Source organism: Macaca fascicularis, chromosome 9, assembly GCF_037993035.2.
Source record: "Macaca fascicularis isolate 582-1 chromosome 9, T2T-MFA8v1.1".
NCBI classification, from domain to species: domain Eukaryota; kingdom Metazoa; phylum Chordata; class Mammalia; order Primates; family Cercopithecidae; genus Macaca; species Macaca fascicularis.
In genome coordinates, this window is record NC_088383.1 from 28021654 (window position 1) to 28032245 (window position 10592).

Here is a 10592-nt window from a genome sequence, read left to right on the forward strand (position 1 = left end):
TTTGGGGCAAAAGTGTTACTTGGAAGATTCCCTTTGAATTTTCTGGGCAATTGGTATAGTATATATCAGTCTCTTTTGCAGTGGTCTTGAAAGCCTACTTATTTTGTTCAGGAAGCCTTTTAAAAAAATTTAAGGAGATTTAAGAGCCTATTAGCAAATCACAATAACATTTGTAGTATTATATTTCTATTAATTTATTAAGAGAAAAAGGGGAATTTCCAGATATTTGAAGTTTCATATTTATTTCAAAGTTTGCTTCAAGGAGATGGACTAGAGAAAATCAGACTGTAAAGTTAGACAAGGAAATGAATGACACAAACATGAAAACAAAAAGATAGGGGATATCTGTTTCCAGCCATGATAAGATAATTAGAAGAGAGCTTGTTCTCTTATTGTTAACAACTGGGCAAGGCTGGGTGCGGTGGCTCATGTCTGTAATCCTAGCACTTCGGGAGACTGAGATGAGTGGATCACTTGAACCCAGGAGTTCAAGACCAGCCTGGGCAAAATGAAGAAACCCCATCTCTACAAAAATTAGCCTAGTGTGGTGGCATGCATCTGGAGTCCCAGCTACGCTGGAGGCTGAGGCGGGAGATTGCTCGAGCCTGGGAGGCTGAGGCTGCAGTGAGCAGTGATCGTGCTGCTGCACTTAAGCCTGGGCAACAGAGTGAGACCTTGTCTCAAAAAAAAAAAAAAAAAAAAAAAAAAAGAAAGATAGAAAAAGAAAAAACAGGACAAAATGTGTCAAACAATGATTTTCAGGCACCAGACAACAGACAGAGAAGAATTATGAACCCTCAAAGACAGAAAACAAATGAAGCGAGTCCTATAATCATACTCATTTTCTTCATGGAGACATTTTCCAAACCACAGAATACAAGGTAAATCTAGGCAGAGCATGGCATTTTCTTTACAGGGCAGAGTTTAGGAGGTCTGGGCAGGCTAAAATATGTAAGTCGAAGTGCCAGAGTAGAAGGAACCGTGGAGGTAAAGCACTTCCTAAATCTGCACGGGGCCCCTTTTAGCTTGTCTCTAAATACCTATTCACCTCTGTGTAAGGTAAATGTCCATGAAGTCAGGCTTTGCAAAGTTTGACCAGAGAATCTATTACTAAATACTTAGCCTCATATGGCACATGCAGAGGATGAAGCTCTATGAGACAAGGCAAAGCATAACCAGAGAGGTATACACTGAATCTCCAGCAATCTCACAGGGCTGGGAGATGTTTAAGTTTTGACCAGGCAGAATGTAGATTCCTCATTGAAAACCTGGGAGATTCAGTAGAAACCCCAGAGAGTTGTGCCTAATAGTAGGGCAAAGCTAGCCTAGAACTAAAGACTACTCTAGATTCATCCTAAGAAGTCCTAAAAATGAGCTTTGAAAAGACCAACCTGATACACAGATAACTTTGTCATATCCAATAGTATTAAGAGAAAGCAACAAAAGCTAGTACTCAACAACATATATTCTATAAGAAGTATCCAATAAAAATGCACCAGACATGTGAAGAAGGAAAATGTGACCATAACTGGGATGAAATTAATCCATACAAACTCGCAGCCAGCCTCTATGATGGTCCCCAATTTTTATCACCTCCTGGTATTTATTACTTTGATCTTTGCACATTGAATTAGAACTGGTCTGTGTGACCAGTGGAGTAGCAGATATGATTCTGTGTGGCATCCTAAGCTAGAGCATAAAGGACATTTCATCTTCCATTCTCTTGGACCACTAGGTCCAGGGGAATCCAGCAGTTGTCAGGGGCCCATATGGAGAGGAACTGGGGTCTCCCACAAATAGCCAGCACAACTTGAGAGTCATGTGAGTTAGCCATCTTGAAAATGGATCTGATTCCAGCCCCAGTCAAACCTTCAGATGTGTGCATTCTCAGCTGACATCTGACTAAATCTCATGAGAAACTTCAACATAGTAAAAACCCATTAAGGCCGAGCATGGTGGCTCACGTCTGTAATCCCAGCACATTGGGAGGCCGAGGTGGTGGATCACTTGAGGTCAGGAGTTCAAGATCAGCCTGGCCAACATGGTGAAACTCCGTCTCTACTAAAAATACAAAAATTAGCCAGGCATGGAGGTGTGTGTCTGTAATCCCAGCTCTTTGGGAGGTTGAGGCAGGCTGATCACCTGAGGTTGGGAGTTTGAGACCAGTCTGGCCAACATGGTGAAACCCCATCTCTACTAAAAATACAAAAATTAGCCAGACATGGTGGGGCATGCCTGTAATCCCAGCTACTCAGGTGGCTGAGGCAGGAGAATCGCTTGAACCTGGCAGGCGGAGTTTGCAGCAGTGAGCCGAGATTGCACCACTGCACTCCAGCCTGGGTGGTGACAGAGTGACATTCCATTTCAAAAAAAAAAGATGTGGACATATTTGGAGGGTATTATTCTGCCTCTCAAAGTTGTTAAAATAATTAAGTAAAAAAACTGATGAAGTATTTTGTAATGGTTGGACCAGGCTGACAATACCTGAACACATTAGTGAATTTTACCATCTTAAACAGACAGAGTCAGTCATTAAGCACCTCCTGACATATTGGATTGAAAGCTCACAATGCCACCTTGCAAAAACAAACAGCAAACAAAACCAAGCACACATCTGATCAAACCTGTCTTACCCATGTCAAGAGGTCAGAGGAATGTGCTGAAACAGCATAATGCAATCAACAAAAGCCAAAATGTAGGATTCTAACTCTACAGGACAAATGACCTGGTTTCTTTAACAAATAAACTACAAGAGGGGGAAATAAAAAGAGGAGGGAGAATTTGTAGACTAAGAGTCTTAAGAAACACACTAACTATGGACTTTGTTTTGATTCTTATCAAACAAAGGTATTTTTAAAAATATGACTTGAGAAATTTTTAAAATACACACTAAATTTTGTTTAGGGCAGTTTTAGGTTCATGGTGAAGTTGAGCAGAAAGTACAGTGAATTCTCATATAGCCCCTGCCCCCTGACTTTCCCATTTGTTACAGTAGATGAATTTACATTAACACATTATTATCACCTGAATCCCATAGTTTACATTAGGGTTTACTCTTGGTATTGTACATTCTATGGGTTTTGACAAATGCAAAATGACATGTATCTACCATTATAATATTGTACAGAACAGTTTCACTGTCCTAAAACTCCTCTGTGCTCAGCCTATTTATCCCTCCCTCTCCCAAACCCCTGGCAACAATGGATCTTTTCACTGTCTCCAAAGTTTTGCCTTTTCCAGAATATCCTACTGTAGGAGTCATACAATATGTAGGCTTTTCAGATTGGCTTCTTTCACTTCATAAGATATTTTTAAGTTCCTTCATGTCTTTCATGGCTTGAGAGCTTATTTCTTTTTAGCATGGAATTTTACATATATATATATAATTATATAATAATAATAATATATGTACCACGGTTTACCCATTTGCCTGTTGAAGGATGTCTTGCTTGCTTCCAAGTTCTAGAAATGACAAACAAAGCCGCTATAAACACCTGTATGCAGGTTTTTGTGTGGGCACAAGTTTTCAGCACATCTGGCCAAATACCAAGGAATGAGATTGCACAAGGATCTTATGCAAGAAGATAGGCCAGAGCTGGGATTGGACCCCTTTGGGATCTGCTGTGGGATGGAGGCTGGAGAGCCCAAATCGAAGAATCAGAGGGGCACTTTGTTTTCCAACAGGTTTCAGCACAGACGGGACAGTTACCTGACGGCAGCAGGAGCTGAGACCAGGCCTCCTTGGAATGTGCTGTGAGACAGAAGTTGGCAAAGCTATCGGGGAAGCTCAGGCTCTTGGGCTGTGAGATATGGGTGAGTGTCCCTCTGGGTCCTTGCGTGGGCAGTTCTGAGCTGGGCCTCAGCTGAGCGGGGCTAGAGCTGAGCCACAGAGCAACTTTCAGGTTCACTGCCAGAACTGATGTCAGCAGGCAGGTGAGCCTTTTCATCAAGATCCTAGTATGTACAATTCCTCCTGGACTTCTGGAAGACGGTTTTGGTTGCAGGCTCAAGGTCAAACAGGGCTGTAGTCAAAGCCCTTCTGGGACTGGGCCATTTCTGTGCTAGAACTTGGGAGCACACTCAGTGGATTAGCTACCTGGCTGTTGGTCTGCAATCTCAAAATGACCCTCATAGGTCTTGGGATCAGCTGGGGTTTCACAAACTCCAACCTGAATAATGAGGCTCCTGCAGAGAGACTTTTGACTGTGAATAGGTATAGAATCTTTATTGGGGGATAGGAGCACGTTACCTTCTATTCCACCATCTTACTAATGTCCAATTATACTTCTTTTAAAACACTTTTAAATGCTTGCCCTAGAGTTTGTAACACACATTTACAATGAATACAAGTCTACTTTCAAATAACATCATTCTGCTTCACTGGTAGTGAAAATATCTTGTAAGAGTAACATATTCCTAATTCTGTCCTTCATTCGTTTAATCATTTCTGCTATTTGTTTCACTTACGTATAAGCTATAATTGCCAAATAGATTGTTGCTATTTTTATTTTGAACAAATTGTTATCTGTTCAATCAGATAAGAATAAAAAATAAAAATTTTCATTTTACCTTCACTTATTCCTTCTACAGTGCTCTTCTTTTCTTTACGTAGATATGAATTCCCGACCTATATCATTTTCCTCCTTTCCAAAGAACATTAAGATTTCTTGCAAGGCAGGTCTACTGCCAATAAATCCCCTCAATTTTTGTCTCTTTCACTTTTGAAGGATAATTTTGCAGGATACAAAATGCTAGGTTGGTGTTCTGAACTCTCAACACTAAATATTTCATGCCACTCTCTTCTTGCTTGGATAGTTTCTGAGGATGAGTTGAATGTAATTCTTATCTTTACTCCTCAATAGGTAAAGTAGTTTTCTCCTTTAGATTCTTTCATGTTTTTCTCTTTGTTTTTCTGATGTTTGAATATGAGATGCTTGGTGTAGTATTATTATTATAATTACTGATATTGTTCCTGTTTGGTATTCTCGGAGCTTCCTGGGTCTGTGGTTTGGTGTCTGACATCAATTTGGGGAGATTTTAAGTCATTATCGCTTCAGCAATTTCTTCCGTTCCCTTCTCTCTTTCTTCTCCTTCTGGTATTCTCATTATACATGTGTTACAACTTTTGTAGTTATCCCACAGTTCTTTGACAGCCTGTTCTTTTTTTCCCCCAGTCTTTTTTTTCTTTGCTTTTCAGTTTGAGAAGTCTTATGGATATATCCTCAAGCGTAGAAATTCTTTCCTCAGCTGTGTCCAGTCTGTCAATAAGCCTACTGAGGGCATTCTTCATTTCTGTTACAATTCCATTTCTTTTGGATTATGTCTTAGAATTCCATGTCTGCTTACATTACTCTTTTATTCTTGCATGTTTTTGTGAAGCAGGTTTACTGTGTACTGGTTTATCAAGTCGTCTGAGTCCAGTGCGACAGAACGTACTCATATGCAACAAGCTACATTAAGTGGATTTATTACTTGTGGATAGGCAACAAGGGACAGCAGATGCCTGGGATTCATTGTGAGTCAGTCCTCCCAAGGCTCAGAAAGCTTCCCGGGATGGATGAAGCCTTAACTGTGAGTGCCCTACTTGTACTGCAGCTGAAGGACTCCAGAAAGCAACTCACCCTGGGTTTTATATCCCAGGGGCAACACTGGGGTATAAAAGCTGTAGCCCTTGGCTGCATATAACATCCCTTTCCTCATTTGATTGTTCCACATTGGGCTGAAGCATTGATGGACATTCTGTTTTTAGAATGGGGCTGGAATGAGCCTGAACTATTCTGGCAAACTCCCCCACATCTCAAGGTGTTGCGTTCCCAGCACATACTACAGTTCTTCTTGAGTACTATGAAGGAGTAAGGGAAGAGGAAGAATGGGGTTGGTCCAAGGACACCTAGAGAACTGTCCTGCAGTGCGCCTCACCTCACTTCCACAAGATATTACCCTTAGCAAAACCAGTCCATATCATATGCTCACCAACCATATGCCCAGATCTGGGGGTGGAGGTTTGTCTCATCAGATTCATGTAACATCTTGATTGACACATCTTCATTCAGTGCAACACCTTTGGGCCATAGCCAGAATACATTTCACTAGGCTCAGGAGGACTACAACCATAAGAATGACCAAGCCTTCCTGGAGTAGTGACCTAGCCCAGAATCCAAACAATCTAGCTAAGAAGTTGCCAAAGAGGTGAAAGAGGAATTCTTCAGGTGTTTCCACTGTCTGTGGCCAGTGAACCTGCTTCTGAATCTTCTTCACTTGTGTTTCCACCATACCTGTGGTATTAATCCAGGTATGGCAGGCAGTACTGCCAATTGCATGCACTCCTCCCAGTTGGATTAAAAGAAAGTCTAGATAACTTCTGTCATCTGAAACAGCCTTCCTGAGGGAGCTGAGGGATGTCTGCTGGGCGGTCAAGGCAGTGACAGTGGAGGAAGCCATATCTGCCATGGTCAGGGACAGATTTCTTATCACTTTTTCCAGAGCACTGACTCTGATGCATGGTCTCAAAGATCTCATAAAGGACATAAGCCCAGAGTCAGTTCTACCTCCTGGAAGGTTCCTAGTAAGTCTGGTGTATGGCTTTGGGCTGCAGGCCCAAATGGGGGCATCTCATTATTCCCAGGGGTGGTATCTTGGGGTACCCCCAGCATATGCAATATGCAAGATCCCTCTGTCTGACAGATTTTCAGGCATGACAATGCCCATCCTGTGGGTTACCGCCAGACCATCTGCAGAGAAAGATGTAGCCCTCGGCTGTACATAACATCCCTTTCCTCATTTTATTGTTCAATGGCCCATACATAGGGATAGATGCACTGGCTTTCACCAACCAAGTCCGATTGATGGCATAGTTGCATGAGCTCAGTTTCTTCCATACAATATTGTTCATGAATCCTACACAGAGGGCTAGCGATAGTCTAGTCTTTGCTTTCATTATCACTACTGGGACAGTTCTAGTCCATGTAATCAAAGGAGTGTGTCCATGAAAGTACCTGCCCACCAAGGTTTTTTTAGTTGTGGTTGTGACATTTTGCCACAGAGTCAGTTAATAGGGCACTTCCGGTTCCCTGTCATGTGGCAGGTGCCAGATCCTTGCTCAGTAAGCCATGCTCAGGTGTTATTGCCTTACACTGTGACAATACTCAGAGAATAATGGTTGATACAGTTTGGTTGTGTCCCCGCCCAAATCTTGAACTGTAGCTCCCATAATTCCCAAGTGTCATGGGAAGGACCTGGTGGGAGGTAATTGAATCATGAGGGCGGGTTTTTTCCTGTGCTGTTTTCATGATAGTGAATGAGTCTCATGAGATCTGATGGTTTTATAAAGGGGAGTTCCCCTGCACACGTTTTCTCTCTTGCCTGCCGCCATGTAAGACGTGCCTTTCTTCTCTTTCACCTTCTGTCATCATTGTGAGGCTTCCCCAGCCATGGAACTGGAATTCATTAAACCACTTTTTCTTTATAAATTACCCAGACTTGGGTATGTCTTTATTAGCAGCATGAGAACAGATTAATGGTTTAGTTTACCACTGGCAGGAGAGAATTGCTGTGGTCTGTGACAGGAGGAGGTCCAGGGTGGCAAATCCAACACTTTGTCAGGTTGCCTGCCATGGCCACAGCTTGAAAGAGCCCACCAAAGCCCACCAAAGACACACTCAAGGCTTCTGCTGCCACATCCTTGTGGAAAAGCAGACTGACAGGTTCGTGCCCCATCCCTACCCCTCCCAGGGGGCCCAGGTGTTTCCTACCCATCAGATAAGAATTGGGCTGAGGTGGTATAGTGACCTAGCCTGTCTGTCCCTATCCTGAGGTTGCCACCTCTGAGGGCACCCCTTGCCCTTGCTGCTTAACCCAGACCTTTTGTCCTCATTTGTCCAGTGTAGGAAGAGAAAGGGTGTCCTGTAAAAACTTAATATGCCTGATGACACTTGACTGGAAGGATCAGATGTCCCTAGTGCCCCTAGAGGGACCCTAGCACCCTTGTATTCCTTGGTTTTGTCACCCACCCTTGTGGAATCACATAGAGGGGAGGGGAGGCACCAAGAGGAAGCATTGCCTCCAGATTAGAGTCAGAGAGCCCCCTGTCTGGGGGTACTGTGGCAGCCTGAACTGCAAACCACCCACAGGATATGCTTTCTAAAGTGAAAAAAGAAGAATTGTTGAAAACATGAGGATTTTGCAGGCTCAGGCCAATCAGGCAGCTGCCTGGTCCACCGCGACCCTTACCTAGTTCAGTGTTTCTCAACATGTGTTGCAATGCTGTGTTTTCCTTGTGTTTAGTGCCTACATTGCCCTAGTCAGGTGGGGGTACCACCCCACCAGCAGGTTGTCTTGATGTTCTCTCTTCAGTTGCTGTGTGAATCAGCTGTTCCATCATTTAATGGTTTCACTGGCTTGTGCATAATAGGCTGCATGGAAAGGCCATCATATCCTCTGATCATATCCTCTGAAAGTGTAACCTGTGTCATGTTGCTTGGGCAGTGAAGTATGTTGTTTGGTTAACGGGACATCTCACGGAGTATCCAAAAAACATGACATGTTATCTCAAGGGTGGCTATGGTATTCCTAGCGTCCACATGGGTGACATGTATTTGTCCCTTCAAGACAGGAAGCTGTTGGCATAGTCCTTGTCCTCATACAGGGGATCCTTTAATAGCCTAGTCACTCAGCCACCATTCTCCTGACAATTTAACTAGGCTGCTGGCAATGGCCCGTGAAAATGTAGCAATATGGTGGTAGGGGTGGCCTGCTTGGCCATCACCACTGCAGGTAGTTTGGCCGGTTGGTTGGAACATCTGTATTCGGTCTGAGTCAAAAGATGGCCATCCACCTTTGCAGCCCAATGAACCCTATCTGCTTTTAGTTTTACAGAGCCATCACTAAATGATGCCATATTTTTGGAAGACATGTGTTTGAATCTTGGGCCCTAGGTAGCTACAGGAAGAGCTACAGCATCCCCTGTGAGCAGCTTAGTCTCTTCTGGGAACATAGCCATTTCTTCATGGAGACTACTAGTGCCACTAGAGAGATCTAGCACCCTAGTATTTCTTGGTCCTGTCCCCTAGCCTTGTGCAATCCCATAGAGGAGAAGTACCCTAGGGAAGCATCGCCTTGGTGAGCATACCCCAAGGGAGCTACAGCATCCCCCTCACTTCCTGCTGGACTGGAGTGATTAGCCAGAGGTTAAAGCTTTGAGTTTTCGCAGCTCTTTTCTGAGTATGTGTCCTGCCCTGAGCGTGTGCATGGCTTTAAAATTCCCAGTATATGGATCACCTGAGGTCAGGAGTTCAAGACCAACCTGGCCAACATGGCAAAACCCCATCCCTACTAAAAATATAAAACTTAGCTGGGCGTGGTGGCGCCCGTCTATAGTCCCAGCTACTCGGGAGGCCGAGGCAGGAGAATCGCTTGAACCTGCGAGGCAAAGGTTGCAGAGCGCCAAGATCACTCTATTGCACTCCAGCCTGGGTGACAGAATAAAACTCTGTCTCAAAGCCAAAAAAAAAAAAAAAAAAAATTCCCAGTATATAAAGGTGCTTTTGAATGCCTTAATTTGACAAAGAAACTCTTGGCCCAGCCTATCCTCCCTGGCTTATAGGGCACTATTAAATACCTCAACAGTAATGTTTTGACCCTGATGCTTGTGGGCTGTTCATTTGGCTTACGATGTTTTAAGGAAATTCTTGCTAACTTTTCACCATGAGTGAGTTCTGGGGAAGGTAAAACAAGCATAAGTGCTTTGTGTCAGTCTTCTGATAGCTCGTAGACATGTTTAAACAGACAAACTCTCTGAATGAGGTCTTTTCTCCCTCTGGAACTAGGAATCTGGGTCCCACACCTGGTAGGAATGAATGTAGGCTACCTTTTTTTTTTTTTTTTTGAGACGGAGTCTTGCTCTGTCACCTAGGCTGGAGTGCAGTAGTGCGATCTCAGCTCACTGCAACCTCTGCCTCCCAGGTCTTAAGCGATTCTCCTGCTTCAGTCTCCAAGTAGCTGGAATTACAGGTGTGCATGCCACTAGGCCTGGCTAATTTTTGTATTTTTAGTAGAGATGGGGTTTCACCATGTTGGCCAAGCTGGTCTCGAACTCCTGACCTCAGGTGATCCACCCCCCCCTTGGCCTCCCAAAGTGTTGGGATTACAGACCTGAGCCACCCTGCCTGGCCTAGGCTACCTTCTTAGGACCACCATCACTATCAAGCCAGGGAGGGGGGTGTGAGACAAAGGCAAATAAAAATGCCACAAAATTTTCCCACCATGTTTAAGTTGCTTTTTTTCTGATTTAGTGTCCACTTGGTTGGTGTAAACCTTGGACCATTTTTCAGAGTTTAATTAGAATCATTTCTAACAGTTTTTGCTTTTTTCAATTTTTTTTTTTTTAAATTTTTGTGGTGAAATGGGCTCTCGGAGCTACATTCTACCCCGTTTATGCTGACATCACCCCAAATATTTTTGGTGAGGAAAAGAAACTAATTTGTAATTGACGTCTAGGAGAGAGAACTAAGGAGCGGGAGCCACTGATTGCAAGACAGGAAAAACATGACTAAAGCCTTTAGGCAAGATCATATTTAAATAGCTAACATTTCTAA